Here is a 24,622-nt window from a genome sequence, read left to right on the forward strand (position 1 = left end):
GCGGGTGGTACGCCGTGCTCATATTCAATTTCGTGCCAAGATATTCCTGAAATTACTTCCAGAATCTCGAGTTAAATCGGGGATCTCTGTCTGAAACTATTGATACGGGTATTCCATGCCTCAGTACGATTTCGCACACATACAGATGAACCAACTTGTCCAGTGTCGACTTCTCGTTAATTGGAAGGAAATGCGCTGACTTCGTAAGACGATCAACTATAACCCATATTGCGTCATGCCCGGATTTCGTTCGCGGTAGTCCTACTATAAAGTCCATAGCGATATTTTCCCATTTCCATTCTGGAATCTTCAGGGACTGAATTAATCCGCTTGGTCGTTGATGTTCTGCCTTCACTTTCTGACAAGTATAACACTTCGCAACCCATTCTACCACGTCTCGCCTCATATTTGGCCACCAAAAGTTCTTCTTTAAGTCTCGATACATCTTGGTACTTCCCGGGTGGATTGAAAATTTCGAATTGTGGGCTTCATGGAGGATCTCATTCTTTAATTCAGGTACATGAGGAATCCATATTCTGGAAGAAAACCTTAGTATCCCTTGCTCATCCCTTTGAGTATTAATCTCCTCTCCAGATAACTGGTTCTTCTCTTTCTCCATTACTTCTTCTTGACACTTCTTTATCTTTTCCACTAGTGTTGGCTGAAAGGTCATTGCACGACAAACTTCCTCAACTTTTCCGCAAGCACAAAGTTCCAGTTCAAATCTCTCGATTTCTTCAGATAACTCTTTTGATGTTATCATCATAGTCAGTCTCTCCTTCCTACTTAGAGCATTGGCCACAACATTCGCCTTTCCAAGATGGTAATTTATCGAGCAGTCATAGTCCTTGATCAATTCCAGCCATCTCCTCTGCCTCATATTGAGCTCCTTCTATGTGAAAATGTACTTTAAACTCTTGTGATCCGTATAGATTTCACACTTCTCTCCGTAGAGGTAATGTCTCCAAATCTTAAGTGCGAACACTATGGCGGCTAGTTCCAAGTCATGCGTCGGGTACTTTAACTCATGCGGTTTTAACTGTCTTGACGCATATGCGATCACTTTACCGTGTTGCATTAACACACAACCCAAACCCTTATATAAAGCGTCGCTGAAAATTACAAAGTTCCCTTGTTCATCTGGTAGTACTAACACCGGAGCGGTTACCAATCTCTGTTTCAACTCTTGAAAGCTATCCTTACATTCTGCACTCCATTCGAACTTCTGATTCTTTCTGGTTAACTTGGTCAATGGCGTGGCAATTTTTGAAAAATCCTTGACAAACCTTCTATAGTATCCTGCCAATCCTAGAAAACTTCGCACTTCCGTAGGAGTCTTTGGCCTCTCCCAACTCATAACTGCCTCAATCTTCTTTGGATCCACTTTAACTCCTTCATTTCCAATGACATGGCCCAAAAATTGAACTTCCTTTAACCGAAACTCACATTTGGTAAACTTGGCATACAACTTCTCTTGCCGAAGTATTTCCAATGCTATCCAGAGGTGTTGCTTATGTTCTTCTTCCGACTTAGAATAAATAAGGATGTCATCAATGAATACCACGACAAATTTGTCCAAATACTTCTTAAATACCCGATTCATCAGATCCATAAATGTGGCCGGAGCGTTGGTCAATCCAAACGGCATTACTAGGAATTCATAATGCCCATATCTGGTCCTAAATGTTGTCATGGGAATATCTTCTTCTTTGATCTTTAATTGATGGTATCCCGATCTCAAGTCGATCTTTGAAAAGCATTTTGCTCCCTCCAGCTGATCAAAAAGGTCATCTATTCTAGGTAGCGGGTAGCGGTTCTTGATCGTCACCTTATTCAACTCCCGATAATATATGCATAGCCACATACTCCCATCTTTCTTCTTGACAAACAGAACAGGTGCTCCCCATGGCGACGTACTTGGCCGTATCACTCCTTTATCTAACAATTCTTGTAGCTGGCTCGCCAACTCTTTCATTTCTGCTGGTGCCATCCTATATGGGGCCTTTGAAACTGGTTCCGTGCCTGGAGCAAGGTTGATCTTGAACTCGATTTGTCGATCTGGTGGTAAGCCTGGTAGTTCGTCGGGAAACACATCGGGAAACTCGTTAACTACGGGGATATCTTCTATGCTGGGACTGCCTTTTTCTGAATCCACTACATACGCTAGGAACGACTCACAACCTTTTCTAAGTAGCTTCTTATCCTGAACAATTGTAAGAAATAGCTGTTCTTGCCTCTGCCCCTTAAATACTACCTTCTCTCAACTCTTCGTCTTTAAATACACTTTCTTGGTCTTACAATTAATCTGAGCGTTATTCTCTCCTAACCAATCCATACCTAGAATTATATCAAACTCCCCCAACTTGAAGAGTATCAAGTCGGTTGAAAACTTGTATCCTGAAATGTCGATCTCACACTTCGGACAGAATTGATTCACAGGAAACTTCTTTTGGTTCGCAATTACCACATTTACTACCTCACTCATAATCATTTTATCACATTGAAGCTTATTAACAAAAGTTTCTGATATGAAAGATCTTGTTGCTCCCGAATCAATCAATACTTTAGCTTTGACATTATTGAGTAAAAGTGTACCTGCTATCACCTCAGAATTCTGAACAGCATCCTTCATCTTTAGATCAAATGTCCTTGCTGTTGCTTGCGGGGTTGGTGCGGGTGGTAGAGGTAATGCTAATACCTCGGCTGGCACGCTTGCACTAGTACTTGCCACGTTCATCAGAGCTTTGACTAGTCCGGTTGCCTTGCACTTCCTAGCTATGTGTCCAGTCTTCCCACACTTGTAACACGTAACTCCTGGCTTTGGTATCTTGCACTCATTTGCCAAATGTCCCTTCTAATTACACTTATAGCATGTCATGCTCAGCTTATTACATAATCCAGGGTGCCTTCTTCCACAGTGCTTGCATTCCGGTCTTTGGAACCTGTTTTCTCCAACTTGCCCTTGGCTTGCCTGATTGTTCCCCTTCGATTCTTGCCTTTTGCCCAAATTTCCTTTCTTTTGAAAATTTCCGCCCTTATGGAAACCAATCCTCTTTATATTCCGATCCTGTGAAGTTCCTGCTTCAGACTTTTCTCCATAAAATGGAACCTTCCTCTTCTTGTTATCCCTTTCCTTCCTTGACTGCGTCCCATTATTCTTAATCAGAGCAGCTTTCTGTACTACTCCCGCGTAAGTTTCAAGCTCAAACATAGTCACTCTATCTCTGATCCAAGGTTCCAATCCTTGCTGAAATTTCTTTGCTTTTTCCTCCTCAATGCTGGTATACTTTGTCACAAATCTTGACAACTCAGTAAACTTCTTCTCATACTCCAGTACAGTCATGTTCCCTTGCTTCAGCTCCAAAAATTTGAGCTCCATCTGATTCTGCATGTACTTAGGGTAATACTTGTCCAGAAATAACTTCTTAAATCTCTCCCAAGAAACCTGCTGAGTGACTTCCATAGCTTTTACGGATTCCCACCAATAGATGACTTCTCCCTTCAAGAAGTAAGTAGCATACGTCGTCTTCTGATCGTCTCCTAACTGTACCAACTCAAAAGCCCTTTCCATCTCCTTGATCCATGTGAGCTATCACTGGATCAGTGGTAACATGAAATGCAGGTGGATTCACATTCTGAAAAGCCTTGAAAGTGACAATTTGTCTAGATGGTACTGGTGGTTCAGGTGGTTGGTGTGGTTCACGGTTATCTTGGTTTTCAATTCGTTATTGAAGAGTTAGTTGTTGTTGAACTATAGCATTGGTTTGCTGTTGCAAAGTTTCCAGTAGTCGAAGAATGTTTGGGTCTGTGGTGGATGTGGTTGTTGGGTTCTTCTTTTTGGGAGGCATGATCCTGAAATAAGAGTTATGTCAAAACATATATGAATGATAAAATGATTCGAGGGTATCGCATGGCATTCTTATTTACATATGGGGTCAAGTTTCCAAATTAAGCAGATATGGTGAGGCATATAAAAACTTAAAATAACGGTTGAGAGCAAATGGAACAATAGAACATAATTATTGAAATTTTTAAAGGTCACAATACATAGGATTAGGACAAAGTCTGATTCTAGGAATAACAGGCTTATTTAAAAGAAACAACGGAAACAACTGGGGATTCCACAGAGTCTGATAATACAACAACATGAAAGGTAAATGGAAAGAACTAAGGCTCCACTCCATCTGAACGGGGCTTGATACTCTTTTCCTCTCGAAGTGTCTTCACAATGCTCTGGAGCTCATCCGCCACCATTTGAATGACATACTGGCTGGTGCGGTCCTGGTGCGCTGGCATCTCCTCAAGCTTAGTGTTGACGTACTGAACCAAGGTCTCAAGTCTCGCAGTCATCTGCTCCTTGGGCTTCCCTTCGTAGTTTCGGCTGTCCGGATACACGTTCTTCAGTCGGTCTATCAGTCAGTCGTACTTGCCCTGAAGCATGTCGAACTCGCGCCTAAACTCAGCATACACAGTGAAAGCAATAGTGTCGTCTGACCCAGAGGATGACGAGGAATGCGCCCTTTGCTGACAACCAATAAGAGGAGTATTAATAATTAATTTACTTAACCTACTCTCTCGCATATTATCTATAACCTACACACATATCCTATAACCTATTTGGGTTGTCCAGGGACTCTAAACCGTAGCTCTGATACCAAAACCTGTCACGCCCCCAACTTAAACAGTAAATTAAATATAACTATTACAACATTTTTAAAAGAAATAACATAACCAACTCCAAGATCTTACAGTTTAGGGTTTGGAACAGCCCAACACTACCATCTATTACAACTGATTTTAAATAACGAGTCCTCACACAAAACTACTATCTCTTATTCTACCTGAGCTCGAACATAATCATCAGCATCACAGGTCTTACGGGCAGTCTGCTTGAATCTAACCATAGCTGCTAGCTGTAATATCAGGGTAAAGCAAGGAGTGAGCCAGATGCTCAACAAGTGCTAACAGTACGATACAAAACATAAATCGAGATATACATTAAATAATGACAATGGAAAGACATAACCAATGATAACGAGGGATAAAACTATGGGTGATGGCATCATTTTTGCTTGTATCAAAACAATTTCAAAATCATGTCTTAATCAAAATCATTTTATGACGCTACGGATTACAGCCGGTGATCAGCCGCGAAGTAATCCCGAACCTCGCTGGGTTCTAAAACATTAATGGGAATCCCTAGGCAACTTTTAAGCCTAATATAAGTATGGAAAGGACTCGCGTCTCAGTCCAGATCCACCATTCAAAGAAAACATTTACCCCCCTTTGGGACTGAAAACCCACATTTTATTTATTTCAAAAACTGATGCCGAATTATAACAAAATCTCTTTTTTACAATAAACATTTTTATCAAGGGATTATAGATCAACTCGAAACACGGGAAATATGGTACTAAATCTCAAGGCATGATTCACAAAACTATACTCTATTAAAGTAACTGAATGGTTTTCATATATCAAAGATTTAGACAAGGGGATTTAGTGAGGCTATTGGATATTATAAAAAGGGTATTGCCAAATTGGGCTTAAAACAATGGTTTCTCATCAAGGTTCAAGTGCTGGGTCATCAAGGAGGTAAGCTTCATGAATACTAAGGGTGTTAAGGTATGAAGAAATGATTTTTAGCTCAGGATATAACAGAATTATCAGGCTTTAGGATAAGAAAGAGGGGTATCAATCAATGAGGAATCACGTTGGTAAGTATCTGACTATCAGAGTTCAAGGTAAGGTTCTATAGGGGTTCAAGTATCAGGATGAGATATTAATACTTAGGAATCATTAGCATGTTAATCAAGAGGATCAATCAAGTATTATAACAACTCTTTATTTTATTATGGCATTCCACTATCATGAAAAGACTTTTGAACTACTTGCAATACGTACTCGAGGGTTCATGGCATCTCTCTATAATTCAAAGATAAACATAAGATATGCTTGATTTAATATATCAAATGACACAGGATAGTTGTAGCAATGTATGAACTATTAGCAGTAAATACGAAGGTCAATTTGAATCACTTGCCTTGAGAAAGGCTGGTCTGGTCTGACTGGTAGGAGCAACTGGAGCTTCACTCGACCTTTATGGCAAGTTTTCCCTCATCTCGAGATCCTACATAAATAATAATAATCCTCATTATAATATATTCTCACCAACTTAACCTATTTACAACCCGAAATTAAACACGGATGGCACTTAGGCCTATATGCACTTAATTTTATATTCACTTTTAAATTACGAATGTACACGCATATCCACATAATCACATATCATATATTAATACCAAATAACACCATATACACCATAATGCCCTTGGGCCTAAGCTAAAAGTCCAAGGTTCTCCTGTTTTTCTGGGCAGAAAATGCCTTGACTTGAATTAACTTGTGACACATGGTTCTAACTCATATCCTATGAACTATGGTTGGAAAAACTTCTCAGACACTCCCTCTAAATAAGGCCCAACAGGGCCTAATGAGGGCCTACCCATGACATGGTCAAATCTCTCTAATTCTAAGTTGCAACAAAACTGTCCCCTGCTGGACAGATTTTGTTATTCTACTTGTGCACCTAACCAAATGACATGCAAACCTCCAACCAGCACCTAAAACCTTTTATATACTCCCAATACTAACTTCTGGTTGCTTGGGCCTCAAAGTGCACAACAATGACATGGTTAAAACTCACTCTAAACCTCAGGGTACTAAACTGATTTTCTGCAGAGATTACAACTCTCATTTCTCCAAGGTTTTGACTTGACAAACTCAACTACCAACAACCCAATACCCAAACCAAGACTTAATCATGGTGATCTACTGAACTAACTCCCTTATACTCAAAATAATTTTGGTGGAGATCATCCTTACCTAAGGTGCAGTTATGGCAAAACAAAAGAAAGTACACTTCACAACTCACAAATCATCAAGTTTTTGAAACAACAAGATATACATTTTTATAAAAGATAACCACGAATTATTACCATGCATCAAGGAGCATTAATCAATATTAACACCTTATTCCTACTGAAATTAAAGCTTACTAACAAAATCTTTCCAAATGATCAAAATCTTATAACATTCTAAGAGAAATCCACATGCATGCATGTCTTCGAGTTTTGCAAACCAAAACAACATATTTTCTACATATATTCTATCATAAAATTGACATGCAAGCCTAATATAAGCTATACCTAGATGATCACTTAGCATGCAAAGAGTTTTATCAAATTTTCACTACAAGTTTCATGCCATTATCACATAAACATACAAAAATTGAACAAAGCAACAAAAATGATCTTAAGGACCATTCATTCGGCTCTCTTCAGGTCATGGCCGTATGAAATGGAAGGGAATGGCCATTTAACATCAAGAGTTTCTTTCTCAAGACTTGGCACTTCACCATTCCTTGTAGTCCTCTAAAAAACAACCTTAAATCCATAAGAATCAAGATTGTACTTTGAGTTCCAACTAGAACCTTAACATGCAACCTTAAAACTTAAACTTTCTACTCAAAACTCTTTGAAATATGAGTGATCATGGTATGGGAAGTAATATTTACTTGTATATAGGGTGGAAGCTTGGTTGAGGAATGAAGAAAAATGGGGAGGGGGTGGTTTCGGCTAAAATGCCGAGAGTGAGGGGGAGGAGGGCCGAGAGTGAGAGAGGGAGGAGGGAGGGAGGAGAAAGTTTGGTGGTGAGTGGAGTGAATGATCATGCCATTTGCTTGTTTTTATGGTATTTGATTTAACAAATGTGAGTGAGAATGAGAATTGACAAGACTACCCTTCCACTTATACTTGGATCATTTTGCATGCAAGGGTAAAGAAGGTATTTGGCTAGAAAATAAGAGTTAGTGGGGTGGTTATTGACTCTTTAGCCCTTTTGGATTGAATAGAAGGGATTTGCATGCAAGAATAACTATGTAATTTACTAATTATGACAATTAATACTTATAAAGATTTAATTTTATAAAATAAAACACAAGTTCAAAAATTATAAAATTTATACCATAAAATAACTTGGATTTTTAGAAATTTTATAAAACTACTTTTGAATTTTGTGAACAATAACTTTTTTAAAAAGATATTTATTCAAGGTTTAAGATATTCCTTATAAATCAAAAATGAAAGCAACAATTAAACTTTTGATTTGAAAAATCATATACCACATATCGAAAATTTAAGACGCAGATATTCTCATTCACACAAGCATACAATAGTTGAATATATTGGCATTCAGCTTTATAATTACGCCAAATTTTACAATTAATATTACACGGAAATGCCGGTTGTAACATCAAGTGTTTATCGGTATATATAATAGGTATGCGTGAATGGTTATAGATCCGAGGTTTGATAGTTATAAGTTAAAATCGATAGACTATTTAGTGATTATAGTATTGTCTTATTCTCGTAAAGGATTCGGAAGAGACATGCAATATTGAAGATGTACAGAATGTTAAAAGGTGTCACAAAGAGAATAAAGAATAAGTCGACAAAGCAATGATATGCTATAAATAGAGTATAATCAGAGGTTATCTATGAGTTATGATATGCATAGATGAAGGAGTATGAAGTATAAGACTGAGGTTATCTATGCATATATGTTGCATAGATTGTGATGTTTCTTTCAAGATTATGGTATCATGTTTATGCTGTGTGTAACACCCTCCAATACGGGGTCTAGATCTTGGGTTTACTTGCCACCAATAACATTATTAACCCTGTACAGTAATTATAAAAACATACAACCAACCCCTTTCTACTACTATTCAGGATCTTTAAGGTTAAGGTATGAAAGCAAGAACAATTCACTACTCTTATTACAACCCAAATTAATAAACTTACAAGTTTTCTTTATTACAAACCAACTATCTACACAAGTTTTTATACTAAGTTTCTTTTATTCAAATAATATCTATATTTATCCACACCACACCTGCTCGGGTAACTCAAAGATCTTTTCTTAAATTGGGGTTAGCACCCTTGGTGCTAGATGGTCCCGCCTTTTGACCCGCTTATTCACCACTCGGGTACGAATGGGTTTTATTCTCGGCCTTAAAATGAAAAACAAGGTGAATAATAATAATAGGGTTAGCCATAATTGCTCAACAAGTCCACAATATATATATACACTATAAAGAGAATGTTAAATGAACCGGTAATCTGGTTGTTCAAGTTACCATATATTTCTACAAGAAATAAGGAAGGCCGCTATCGGCGATTACCAAAGAATTATAATGGACACAAAAACCAACATATGCACTATAACCTGCTGATCAATCAGAGTATAGTGCGGATCTATACCAATCTGATCTATACCCATCTGTATAGATCCACTAGGGTACCCAGGCACTATGGCCTAATAATCAAGGGTCCGGTTCATACCCGGCCCATATAGTAGCCATCCAGTCCAACCTCAGAATATTTCAGGATATATAAAGTGTGTAATGTATTGGAATATGAATAGAGTATTCAGTGGATGAAGGGAAATCAGGAATCGAAGTGAAATATCAACAAAAGATCAGTAATTATGTATCAGTGTATGTGAATAGGAGTTATCAGTGCATACTAAGTTGAGAATCGGGAAAGAAGAAAAGTAATTCACTATTCTGAATTTTGAATAGGGGGAAAACTTGCCTGATATCCGATTTACTTCAGGTATATCACAGATCCTGAACACGGGTTGGATCCGCCTTGCTGGAGTTGTATCTATCAAAGAAAGATACTCATTTAGTTGGCTTATATCATAATCACATATCAATCCAACTTTATGCTCCCCCTATCATATACATGTACGATTCTAACTGACTTGTAAAATAATTACCTAGAAATTAGGACTCGATTAACCATGTAAATCATATAGCACTTAAGTCACGTAGTCATTTTAGGCTTGAAAATTTTTTAGAATCGAGATTGGATCTATACCCGTCTTAACATACAATATTTGACCCGTTTTCCTAATTTCTGGGATTTATTAGACTCGTATTTATAATTAGTAGAGTCTATAAATAAATAAATATCAAAAAATGACTCGTTCCTGAAAGGAATTAAGATTTAAAACTATTTTTATTGAAAACAATTCATTTTTCTTAGTCTGAGGGCTTTCGTTTCGATTAAATCGGATAAACGGTTCAATTATTATTCAATAAATAAGGATAAATCAATTTATTAATAAAATATAATCAATTATTCAAAATAATTGAACTTAAAATATATTTTTTTAATAATTATTTATAAAAAATAAGAATTAAAAATAATTTTTCCACAATTTTTGGAATTAAAGATGACTTTAAAATGAATTATTGAGAATAAACTGATTTATTATCAAAATAATTAATAATTTGTAAATAATTAATAAATAATAAATAAATAATTAGAGAAATAGGTAAATTTGGAATTTCTAGAAAATATTTTTGATTTATTTATAAAATAAATCAATTAATTAAATTAATTAATTCATTTATTTTATTTAAATAAAACTGATTTATGATTTATTTTTAAAATATACATGAGAAACATTTTTAGGAAATAGGACGAGGTTTTTAGAGAATCAAAACCGGGTCAAATGGGTCAGTAAAACGGGTCAAACGGGTTGCCGGGAATGTTCAAGAACTTTGCTGGATTTTTGCAGATTCCGACGAAGTCACGAAAATCCGGCAAGCTCCGTTGAAGCCCAATCACTGCTCCTTTTTGCCCAATTTCGATTCCAAATAAATCGAAAACCAACTAGTAAGCCAACCATAAGCTTAACTACAACAGCCAATGTCATTCTCGTCTTCTCCGGTGAAGAAGACGATCGAACCCGTCGTCAAACCGGCGACCGGAAAAATGATGACCTCGTTTTCAATCCAAACCCATCAAAACATACCACAACTTCATCCTCACTCCTACACCTAGCTACTCCATTCCACGAAACTCACCAGCGATCGTCACAGAGGCCAGAAATTCAAGGAACTCCGATGGCAGCGCCGGTTTCCGGCAGCCCCAAATCGGAATCCAAATTCAACCAAATCGGCGTGAACCGCCTGTAAATTATACAATCTATAACTCTATATGATTCAGTTACATCCAAACAATCTCAAACTTAATTACCCAAATATTATGGATTAAAAACTAAGGTATATTAATTGATGTAATTATTATAAGGGTTCGGGAGCTCCAGGCCTTTAATGGCTGCTCTCGTGCTTCGTAGCTTAACTCTGCCTTTATGAGATGCCTACATAACTCTGTGAGTTAGAGAATCAAGCCAAAAACGTAGTTCTGGTATGTGGGGTGAGGCCCCTTATATAGGTATTGAAAGTCCTTGAATTGGACTAGAGTTCGGAGACTTGGTGGGCAAGTCTCATAATTAGAATGGACTTTGGAGTCCTAAGAAGTAGGAAACTGATTCCTTCTCCCATAAGGTTCCTTGGAGGCCAATCTATAAGAATCTACATCCCCACCAGGACTCAACGTGACAGCTGATTTATCCCTTATTAATTAATTACCAAATTAATTAATTATTCAAGGTTTTAGGCCTCGTTAGCTGGGCTTCGTTACTGGACCATATCAGGTCTAATTAATTCAACATTTCTAATTAATTCAACATTAATTATATTCCTAGGCTAATTTTAGGCCTATATCATTTGCCCCCGGGAAACCGTAAAAGGTTTCGCAGAAGTTAAGTTCATTGGCTCCCTTACAGGGTATCATTTTTGCATAAAGTGTGGAGTGACCTACACATTTACAATGATTTTTCCTTGCTCATGGCTTTAGGGTTGTTTTTAGAACTTCCCTATTATTTTCTTACCTTTTTCCCTCTTTTTAGGAATTTTCTGGCATTTTTCAGGAATTTTCCCTTAATTTCTGTGATTTTTTCCTAATTCTCAAGAATATTCTGATACTCACAGATATTACTTCTTTGATATTTCAAGAATATTTTATCAAAAATAATTTTTGAAATTATATTTTTAAATTTTCCCTAATTTTTCTGGGATTTTTTGAAAATTGCAACCCTTTTTCGACCGGGATCCTAGTCGAAATTTCGACCTGGATCGTAGTCGAATTTTGGGCCAGCTCCTGAGCCCTGGTAGAATAATTTCGAATAGGATTTACGACCAGGATTTCGACCTTGATCCTGGTCGAGTTAACGACCTGGATCTTAGTCAAAATTTTGGCCACCTATTGACTCATGTTCATGAAATTTTGACTAGAATTCACGACCTCATGCGTGACCTCAATTCAGGTCTTTTTGGTGGGCATTTTTCTGGCTCCTGTTCGAAGGATTTCGAACTGGATTCACGACCTCATTTTCGACCTCGATCCGAGTCTGTTATGTGGTTATTTTTCTGGCTCCTGTTCGAAAGATTTCGAACTGAATTCACGACCTCATTTTCGACCTCAATCCTGGTCTATTTGGGCGAGTTAATTTTATTGGGGTTTTCTTAGTTTGGTTTGGATTTGGGCCTGGCTTTTTCCAAATTATTCTTGTATTTGGGCTTTGAATTGGGCCTTTTCCAAATTTTATTCGGATTTGGGCTTTAAATTGGGCCTTTTCCAAATTCTATTTGGATTTGGGCTTTGAATTGGGCCTTTTCCAAATTCTATTTGGATTTGAGCTTTGAATTGGGCCTTTTCCAAATTCTACTTAGACTTGGGCCTAGGCTTTTCCTAATCCAACTTGTATTTGGGCCTAGGCTTTTCCTATTTTAACTTGGATTTGGGCTTATGCTTGGGCCTAAATCTTGATTTGAACCTTCGTGAACATACTGGTTTCTTCTGAAAACTTTCAAAATTCCTTTTAGAAGGTTCTGGAAGTTAGGCTTTTTGCTCTTGGGCCTTGATTTGATGGGCTTTTGTGTCCCTTCATCTTCACTTCCCTCCCTATATAAAGGAGCGAGTAGAGTCAATCACTCCTCACTTCTCATTTCTGAATTCTCTTTCTCTTTTCTTCTCTAAAAGATCTCAGAGGAATAACTATAGGTCAGAGTTTTTGAGCCTCAAAGCCTTCGCTTTTAGCAACCCAGTCCCCTTTTTCTAGCATTACTTCAGGTAAATACCCTCTCTTCTTCTTTTATTTACACGCTTTTGTATAAAGTTTGTGTTTTTTAAAATGTTTTCTTTTCCGCCTTTTTTCAGATGGCAGATAAGAGAATGACCCGTTTGGCCAAGATGAATGTGGCCAAGAAGTCCAACGAGTTTCCTATTCGATCAAGGTATAATTCCTTGATTGATATGATCAATACCCGAGGGGACGAGAATCCATCCAACGCCCATCTAGACACGTTTGATCATGTGAACATTTTTCGGGATCCAAGGGAGTTGGTCAAAATGAAGTCTTTTTTCAAGATCAAGGAGCCGTACAAGCTGGTTCCTGCAGGTTCAGCCGACAGGGCCTGCCACTGGAAGAAGGACTCCTTATGTGTCTTTAGGGACACTCTAAGGGCAGGTATCAGACTCCATTTTCATCCTTTTATTACAATTTTGCTAGCTGATGTGGGCATTAGCCCTTGTCAACTTCCTCCAAACTCCTGGAGGTTGATTCTCTGCTTTTTGTCACAATGTGCCAAACACAATGTATATCCAACTGTCGCCATGTTTAGAAAGATTTTTCAGTTTAAGAACAGCCCGGACAAGAATCCGGGGTGGGTTTCTTTGAACCAGCGCCCCACTGTCACCCACATAGTGAATGGGAAGTCCATCCCTGACAATAACTTGGGGTGGAAAAAAGAGTTTCTTTATGTCCTCTGGGAAGACGGCGACTGGGGGACTCTCTTTCGCTCGTCCTTTGGGCAAGCCGTGGATGGGAGCCCGAATGATATTGTTCTGACTGAGGAGGAGACAAGGGCTTTCAATCTCCTTACTCAGGATAATGGAATGTCACATTCTTCGGATCTCAATAGAGAGACGGTTCTTGTTGAACATGGTCTAAATCCTGTTTCTAAGCAAGGTATATCATCTTTCTAATTCCTTTTCTTCTAATTTATGCAGTGGATGAGAGGATCGAAGAGGCTACCAAGCCTAAAGACCTGGAAACAACCAGGATGAAGTGCGCTGGAAAAGTCTTCAAAGACCCGCACCTCAGGGATCGCTTCCCTGAGTTTCGACTTCAAACAAAAGACGGAGATGAAGATGGCCCTAGCCAACCCCTGCGTACTAAACAGAAGCCAGGGGCCTTCTTTCAACCTACATGGGGTATTCGGGGAAAAGACACAGTCGTTGGCAATACTAAACATGCCAAAGACTGGTCAATTCAGTCTATTTCCCCGATAGACTACTAAGACTTTTTCCTTCAACAAGACTTGGAGGCTAATGAGCTTTTTGGTGCTCAGGATCTAGCAACGACATACTTTTTCTCCCTTTTTTTATCACTATAACCTTTTCTCGTGATCTTCCTTACTTCTCATTTCTTCTTTATCTCTTGTAGGCAAACGTCCATTTTCAAGGGGCGCTTCACCAAGCTAAGGCTTGGAAGGTTGGCCTAGAGGATACGACTAATAAATTGGAAGAGGCCAACCAAGAAATTTAAAGCGTCAAGGCCCAACTTGCCTCTTCAACCTCCGACTTGGAAACAGCTCGGGCTGAGATTGTGATTCTCAAAAATCAAAAAGATAAAGCCTTTGATGCCTGGATGGATACACAGGAGTTTAAAGATTTGATGGTGGAGCACGAAACCCTCCTTCACCCGGTTAATTATAAGGAAGGCTGGGATGCTGCTGTGGAGGCTATCCAGGACGAGTTTCCTGAGATTCTTGAGAAAGCTCCCTTCCCCTATCCTCTAAAGGTCCCAACACTTGGAGGCGTTGCTGACAAGCTAGTGGATCTTATTAAGGAGGGTTCTTCTATGTCCCCAGCCAGAATGCCATCAGGGAGTCAGGGGCGAGATCAGAAGAGGAAGGAGATAGAGTCTAGCTCGGAGGAATATGAATCCTCTTCTGAAGAAGAAGAAGAACTTGTCCCTGCTGTAAAGAAAGCCAGGGTGGAGGAGCCTCCAAAGAAAGCTTTCCAGGAGACTGCGACTTCAGAGACTTCTGAATGGACTTCTTCAGGGACTTCTGAGGAAGCTTCTGGTGGGCCAACCGAGAAAACTTCCGAGGAGAGCTCCAAGGATAGTTCTGGAAGCAGCTCTGGAGAGGATTCTGAGCCTTCCAAGGCTTAATTTTATTGCCTTATGCATTTTTCTTTTGTTCAGACATTTTTAGATATATTTGATAATGTCATGTCTAATATGATTTGTGTTTAGTTTTTAGATCTTACTTAAAAAGGAAAAATCATTACTTAACTGAAATCAACACTTATACTGAAGTCAGAACTTAAGTTATCAGTACTTAAGGTTCAGGAGATATTTATCAGGATATAATATCAGGACTTAAAGGAAACTTTTAGATAAGGAAGGCAGCTGATTGAAAGGAAAGAAGATCAAGATAAACGTAAGAAGAGATATGCATGAAGAAGGAATTCTGTGAAGAATGAAATACTTGGAAGAAAAGATAACTGATTGATATATTTTAGGAAGCAGAATTATATTCCATATCAATTAGCGATTATCTTGTAAGTGTGTAGTATATAAACACAAACATAGGGTTTACACTATAAGTGTTATCATTATCGAGAATATTATTCATTGTAACCCTAGCAGCTCTCGTGATATTTGTTCATGACTGAGAGAGGACAGTTCTACATTGTAACAGAGTTTAATAAAGTTTGTTTTCTGTTACTTGTGTTCTTTGAATTTGATTTGATTGTGCTATACACTGTATTCAACCCCCTTCTACAGTGTGTTGACCTAACAAGTGGTATCAGAGCCTATCTATTAACACACAAATAGTTTAAGATCGAAAAATAATCATGTCTGAAGCAGAAACTCCAACCAAGCCCACCAAAACTGAAGAACCCCCAAAGACACAAATCCATAGTCGATATGAGGCCATGAGAGTTCCCATACTGAAACCATCTGAATATCCCATAAGGAAGGTGAGGATAACTATGTTTCTGGAAGCTACAGATCCAGAATATCTTGACAGAATCAATGAAGGACCACACAAGCCAACAAAACTCGATGTTGTAGTTGCAGGTGAAGCAGCAAAGTCTCCACCAAAGGAGAAGAGTGATTACACAGCTGAAGATATCGCATCAATTGCTAAGGATGCTAAGGTACGACACTTGCTGCATAGTGCCATTGATAATGTAATGTCAAACAGGGTAATTAACTGTAAGACTGCAAAGGAGATATGGGATGCCTTGGAAACAAGGTGCTAGGGAACTGATTCAATTAAGAAGAACAGGAAGACAATACTCACTCAAGAGTATGAACACTTTAACGCAATGCCTAATGAGGCATTGACTGATTTATATGACAGATTTGTCAAACTCTTGAATGATTTGTCACTAGTTGATAAAGAGTATGATCTTGAAGATTCAAACCTTAAATTCCTGTTAGCTCTTCCTGAAAGTTGGGATTTGAAGGCAACAATTATAAGAGACAACTATAATCTTGAAGAAACAACTCTTGATGAAATTTATGGGATGCTCAAGACTCATGAACTTGAGATGGAACAAATGAGCAAGAGGAAAGGAGGAAAGTCAAGGACAGTTGCTCTTAAGGCTGAAGAAGAATCCCCCAAGGCAGCTACCTCAAGGAAACGCAAGGGAAAAGCGCTCATCACAAAGTCTGATACTGAGTCATCAAGTTCTGATAGTGATGATAACTCAGAAACTGAAAGCTTGCCTGAGATGGATGCTGATGAAGAGATGATGAAGCTGTGTGCTCTTATGGTGAAAGGAATCACAAGGATTGCATACAGGAAATTCAGAAAGGGAAAGAGGTTTTCCAGGAAAGGTGCAAGTTCTAATAAGAAGAATTTCAAAAAATCTGAAGGCAAAGGAGGGAAGTCTGACAAAGGAGATTACACAAATGTCAAATGCTACAACTGTGGTGAGAAAGGTCACATATCTCCTAATTGCAAGAAAGTGAAGAGTGACAAAGACAAGGCTCTTGTCACAAAGAAGAAAAGCTAGACAAACACTTCAGATTCTGAAAGTGAGGTGAACTATGCCTTGATGGCAAATGCTGATAGCAGTTCTGAAGCTGCTGAGTTAAAGGTACCTCAAACTACTTATGCCTTTCATACTGATGACATTAATGAGTTGAGAAGATATCTTAAAACCATGTTTATTAGTTATAGAGATCAAACTTTAACATGTGAAAGATTAACTTCTGAAAATCTTGCTTGTAAAAAGAGGAATGATTATTTAGAAAAAGAGTTAGTCATGTTCCATCAAACTCAGAAAGATAGAGATGATGCTTTCTATGTTAGGGATGAAGTACTTAAAATGAATGAATCTCTAAAGACTGAGTTAGAAAAAGAAAGAGAGATTATGAGGACTTGGACTAACTCTGGCAGAACAACTCAGAATTTGTTAAGTAGTGGAAACTGGAAAGAGGGCTTAGGTTATGGAGATGATAAGAATGATAAAGGAACTGTAGATATTAAGCCTATAGTTGTTAACCAAAAGCTAAAGTTAAAACCTGTTAAGTTTGTAGCTATAAAGTCTTATACTGAGAAATCAGAAGTTAAAGAGGAATTAACTTCTGACAAACTAAAATAGGAAAAGACAACTGAAGTAAACATAGGCTTAACGACAAAGAAGCAGCTTAAGCATAAGCTAAAATATGTTAAGAATGTAAACAAGGTAAAGTCACCTAGGAAAAATAGGAATGAAAAGGAAGGTGTGAATAAAAGCAATGATTATAAGCCTGTTCCTAATGCTCCTAGAAAAACATGTCATAACTGTGGAAGTTCTAAACATCTGGCTTCTTTTTGTAGGAAGAATAAGAACATAAACTCCTTACCTTCAAAGTCAGGAGTTAAGAGTCAGTCTGTTAGATATAGGCCACAAAATCCTTGTTTTCATTGTGGTAGTTTGTGGCATTCCATTTATACTTGTAAGGAATATCATAGTTTGTACTATGATTATTATCAAATAAAACCTTCTTTAAAGAAAGTTAGCTTTGTTCCTTCTAGTGTAATTTCTGATACAAAGTCTGATAGTGTAAATGCTGATAAGAAAAATGTTAACATAAACTCTGATGCTAAATCCGCTGCAAATGTTAACAAACTTAATAAGGCCAAAGGATCCAAGCAAGTCTGGGTCCTTAAAACTAATCATTAGTGGTCTTTGTGATTGCAGGGCAACAGGCTAAACATCCTAGGTCTAGACAGTGGATGCTCAGGACATATGACTGGAAATAAAGCCCTGCTATCAGACTTTGTGGAGAAAGCTGGCCCAAGTGTATCTTATGCAGATGGAAATATTGGAAAAACACTGGAATATGGCAATAACAATCTTGGGAATGTCATCATTAAAGAAGTAGCTCTAGTCTCAGGATTTAAAAACAATCTGCTGAGTGTTAGTCAAATCTGTTACAGAGGTTATCATGTGGATTTCTTTGAAGAACACTGTGAAGTTGTAAGCAAATCTACAGGCAAAGTTGTTCTGAAAGGATACAGGCATGGTAACATTTATGAAGCCAAGCTTTCAACAAGTACTGATGGTTCTGCAATCTGTTTGTTGAGTAGAGCATCAATCGAAGAAAGCTGGAATTGGCACAAGAAACTTTCTCATTTAAATTTCAACAATATAAATGAATTAGTCAAGAAAGATCTTGTGAGAGGATTGCCAAAATCAGTATTTGCTCCTGATGGCCTTTGGGATTCATGTCAGAAGGCTAAACAAAGAAAATCTTCATTCAAGAGTAAGACTGAATCATCAATTCTTGAGCCTTATCAGCTACTACATGTAGATCTATTTGGTCCAGTGAATGTCATGTCTATTACAAAGAAGAAATATGCTATGGTCATAGTAGATGAGTTCACCAGATACACATGGGTTATTTCTTGCACACAAAGAGTGAAACTGCATCTATCTTGATTGATCATGTCAAGCAACTGGATAAATTGGTCAAAGATTCTGTGAAGATCATAAGAAGTGATAATGGCACTGAGTTCAAGAATTTGATCATGGAAGAGTTCTGCAAAGACCATGGAATCAAGCAGGAATTTTCTGCTCCTGGAACTCCACAGCAAAATGGAGTTTTTGAAAGAAAGAATAGAACTCTTATTGAAGCTGCACAAACTATGCTTGAGGAAGCAAAGCTATCAACCTATTTTTGGGTTGAAGCTGTGCAGACTGCTTGTTTTACTCAGAATGCTACACTCATTACCAAGCATGGAAAGATACCATATGAGATGGTGAAGAAAGAGAAGCCAAATCTGAAGTATTTTCATGTATTTGGATGCAAGTGTTTTGTTCTTAAGACTCACCCTGAACAGCTATCCAAATTTGATTTAAAAGCTGATGAAGGAATTTTTGTTGGATATCCACTTTCCACAAAAGCCTTCAGAGTCTACAATTTAAGAACAAGGGTAGTCATGGAATCTATCAATGTCTCCTTTGATGATAAGAAGATTACTGGACTACAAGATTTCAATGATCATGATCAGCTGAGATTTGAAAATGAAGACTTAAATTCTGATACTGAAAAACCTAACAGTCTAAATTCTGATACTGCAAACTCTGATGGATTAAACTATGATATTATTGAAACTGTGGTGACTCCTCCAAAGGAAGATGCACCTGTGTAGGGGGAGCATACTGAAGATACAACCACATCTCAAGAAGCATCAGAACATACAACTGGCTCTTCAAGTTCTGATTCATCAAGTTCTGATAAGCCAAGTTCTGATAGTTCAGACAACTTAAATTCTGAAGGATCCAACTCAGAGAGCAAAGTTTCAGGGGGAGCATCAGAAAATGTTGATGAAGATAGCATGGATCATGGGGGAGCATCCAGTTCTAGAGAAAACCTTCCATCTGCAAGGAAGTGGACTAAATCACATACACCTGACTTAATTATTGGAAATCCTGATGCAGGTGTCAGAACTAGAACAGCTACTTCAAGTGAATGTCTCTATAATTCTTTTCTTTCTCAGACTGAACCAAAGAAAGTGGAAGAAGCTCTTCAAGATGCTGATTGGGTGCAAGCAATGCAGGAAGAGTTAAATGAATTTGAAAGAAACAAAGTATGGACCCTAGTGCCAAGACCAAAGAACAGATCTGTTGTTGGTACAAAGTGGGTGTTCAGAAACAAAACTGATAGTGATAGAATAATTACAAGGAATAAAGCAAGGCTGGTTGCAAAAGGATATTCTCAACAGGAGGGAATTGATTATGATGAAACATTTGCACCAGTTGCTAGATTGGAAGCCATAAGGATATTTTTGCCTTATGTTGCTCACAAAAAGTTTACTGTCTTTCAAATGGATGTGAAAAGTGCTTTTCTCAATGGAGAATTGGAAGAGGAAGTATATATTGAACAACCTCCAGGCTTTGTAGATTCCAAATTTCCAAATCATGTCTACAGGCTTGATAAAGCACTTTATGACCTTAAGCAAGCTCCAAGAGCATGGTATGAGACTTTAGCTCAGTTTCTTCTGGAAATTGGATTTAATAGAGGAACAATTGACTAAACTCTGTTCTACCTCAACCATGGAAAAGACTTACTTTTGGTTCAGATATATATTGATGATATCATCTTTGGTTCTACAAATGACAGACTTTGCAAGAAGTTTGCCAAACTGATGTAGTCAAGATATCAAATGAGTATAATGGGGGAACTTACCTATTTTCTGGGCCTTCAAGTCAAGCGGAATGAAGAAGGCACTTTTATTTGTCAAACCAAGTACACCAGAAATTTGCTGAAGAAATTTGGAATGCAAAATTGCTCAAGTGCATCCACTCCCATGGCCACTGCAACTAAATTGGATAAGGATACTGGTAAATCAGTAGATATTACTGATTACAGAGGTATGATTTGCTCTCTACTATATCTAACTGCTAGTAGACCTAATATCATGTATGCTTCTTGTCTTTGTGCAAGATTTCAAGCAGATCCAAGAGAACCTCACTTAACAGTTGTGAAAAGAATTTTCAAGTATCTTGAGGGAACAGCTGATCTGGGATTGTGGTATCCCAGAGAATCAGACTTTAAGCTAATAGGTTACTCAGATGCAGATTTTGCAGGTTGCAAAATTGACTAGAAAAGCACAAGTGGAAGCTGCCAATTTCTTGGAGGCAGATTGGTTTCTTGGTTTAACAAGAAACAAAAGTCAATTTCCACATCAACTGCAGAAGCAGAGTACATTGCTGCAGGAAGCTGTTGTGCACAGATTCTTTGGATGAAGAATCAGTTACTGGATTATGGGTTAACATATTTTAAAATCCCTATTTACTGTGATAATCAAAGTGCTATTGTTATGACAGGTAATCCAGTTCAACACTCAATGACGAAGCACATCAGCATTAGGTACCACTTCATAAGGGAACATGTGGATGAAGGTACAGTAGAATTGCACTTTGTTCCAATAGATCAACAACTAGCAGATATCTTCACAAAACCACTGTGTGAAGCTACTTTTACAAGATTGGTAAATGAACTTGGAATGGTTTCAGGTTCTTTCTCTAAATCTGCTTATTTTTTGTTCTGATGCATCAAATTCTATGATCAGCATTTACAGAAATTACTATCTTTGTGCATTTTGTGCTTAATTGAAAATTGCTTAAGTACTGATTGTTGTCTGATGTGAATTTCTAAACTCTGATAGTGATATGAATGGTTCTATGATTATTCAATCCAATGAGGATAAATATGCTTGATGATGACCTAGTAGTCTTTAATATACTACCAAATCCCATGTTTGAAGTAATTGTTTATGTGGAAATCTTTTAACACAAGCAAATTCTGATATTGAACTTAGTTAAGTTTACTTTGTCTATCTTATTACTAAGTCAAACACTAGAATAATGCTTCTTATCTGTTAAGTTCTGATGTTAGTAAAACTGGTGGATGTACTAAGTACTGATAAACCTCACTTATCAAAAGAAAAAGAAAAAGAACAAGAAATAAAAATTAGGTACTCCTTTGAGATCTAGAGTAAAAATGTGGAAGGGACGACCCAAGTGCATTGATGGTATTAAGTAATATACATCAGAAAAGTAACATAAATATTTTCTTGGTGACTTTTCACACTCTATGATTACTAGAGAAATATTCTGATAATAGCATAAATTCTGATAAGCAGTTGTGACTCACTTACACTGAGAAGCCACTGTAAAATCGAATTTCAAAAGATGCATAAAATGAGCACAAAACGGTTGAGGTGGACTCATGCATGAACTCATTCTAAAGTAGACTTCAGAATCATGAGAGATTTTGAGCAAAGTTCTTAGTTATGCCTTATTTTTAAGATGTACTAAAGTGAATCAGACTTTAATCTTTATCTGATATGTAGCTTACTGCACAAACATACACTTCATATAAATAATGAAAATTACTGTGGTGATAAATGTTCTTTTAGATGAACAGTTTAAGTGTCAGTTGCATAAATTTCCGAGGACAGGTTCTGATGGAAGATCTGATGATTAAGTTCTGAAAAAACGCAATCAGAATTTGTGTGACGAATTACAGAAATAGGCATTCACTTTTCGAGTTAAGAAATCATGTTCTGATGACTGTTAAGTTCTGATATACGTCTAAGTTCTGATATTAAACTCTGATTCTTTACTTGAGTTACTTGTGATTAAAATCTGAAACAGTCTTATTTAAAATCAGAATATGTTTGGGTGAGATATTAACAGTCAACATTATTTGGGTTAGTGGTATACATCTATGCACAGTAATTTTTACTTGTTTCATGTGCGCATTAAATCCTCTTTAATCTTTCAATGGCTGTTTTTATTCAGTCTAGGGAGACGAGGTAGAATTATTTCTACCTATAATCATTCATTTTTCTTTGCGTCTCTTGGCATTCTATTGGCTATATAAACCAACACCTCATTCCATCCAACACATCTCTCATTTTCTCTCAAACTCTCAAACTCATTTCTTTTTCACTCATCACAACCATGGTTCATTACAACTTAGTTCTGAACTATAACACCTTCACTGTCAATATAAGGTGTACATAATGGCAGCATGAATGGCATATCACTGCAGTTCCTGATGAAATTTGGGACTCAGTTCCCCAAGAAGTCCTCACAGACCTCTTGTTCTTCTACATGGACTACCATCACCATCTTGAGAGACTGGAAGAGGAACGCCTGGAAGCTCTCCGACAGCAGGAGCGTATTATTCATCTTGCTGTTCTTTTTTTTTTAGAGTAGGAAGAAGAAATAATTTCTACTCCATGTTTCTCTTCACCGTCAGCTTTGTCTGGCTTCTTAGCTTAGGACAAAAGCTCTTGATGTTAGGAATTGTAGCTTAGGACAATCTTGTACTTTTAAGCATGTAATTTAAATTTCATGAAATGTATTTGCTCAATATATTAATGAAATTTTATGTTTATGCGAGATTTTGTCACTGAGTCGTTTGATATTCTGATAAAATTTTAAATCCTGATACTAACCATATTTTGATGATCTTTTTAGCTCTGATACAAATCAAGTTCTGATTTTATGTGGAAGTTTTTGTCTACTTAGTTTATTAATGGTCATTTTCTCATTGGTCATTTTTTTTAAAATATTGGTCACGCAGTGATAAAAATTTATTAAGTGGGAACAATTTTAAATTTTAAAATAAAACTAAACTACCTTGATTAATGGGATTACTTGGTAAGTGGAACGGTTTTTTTTTCCTAGAAAAACTGCATGTGATAAGTAATGATTATTGAATAGCCGTGCCCATTAAAAATCTTTTACTGCTGCATGTCTGACAGGTGTCTCAACAGTTACTTTTTTTTTCTAACGTGTATAAGTAAAAGAGAGAAAAGATTGTAAAATCTTTTATTTACTTTCATATTTTATCTCTCACTCTTTACTTCTATTCTCTCTCATCTACTGACGATTTTTCATACAGACATTTTCTCAAACACCTTACAGGCAATCTTTTTCCTCACAAATTCTCATGGCACCCAAGGACATAATCTTCGATGGAGCAACGTTTGTTCCAAATAAATTCTATGCTATTCTTAGCAAGTCAGAAGCACCCTCTGAACTTCACTTCATTCAGGACTTTCTTGCTAGTTCTGATATTAGGTATGCTCTGACTGGACCCGAAGCAGTTTCTGGTACTCAAGTACTGGAGTTCTGGAGAAGCGGTGTGTATGATGATGGTGGTGCTCAAGGGTCCCCAAGTATTATTTTTTCATCTGGGGAGGATGAGTATGTTGTGACGTTGTCTACGGTTCGACAAGCACTGTTGTTGACGAGCTACCTGAGAACTTTGTCTATACTACTGTTGACGAGCCAGTTCTTCAAAACATGACGGCCAGTCTGGGATATGAAAGAACATTGGCAAAGCTGGTCCAGTTGAAGAGATCCTTCATAAGGAGGGAATGGAGTTTCTTTTTCGATTGCGTAACTAAAGCTTTTGCAAACAAGTGTTCCAATTTTGATGCAATTCCCATATTCAGCCAACAAATCGGGTATGCTCTTATAAATCGAACTAATTTTGACTATGCACGTGTTGTTTTAGGTTTTATTGGGGACAGAATGAATGAAGATAAATCTACTGTTTATTTTGCTAGATTCTGTCAGCTTATTTATAGTTTCTATTGTGATAATAAGCCCTA

This window comes from Apium graveolens, chromosome 5 (genome assembly GCF_009905375.1).
Source record: "Apium graveolens cultivar Ventura chromosome 5, ASM990537v1, whole genome shotgun sequence".
NCBI classification, from domain to species: Eukaryota; Viridiplantae; Streptophyta; class Magnoliopsida; order Apiales; family Apiaceae; genus Apium; species Apium graveolens.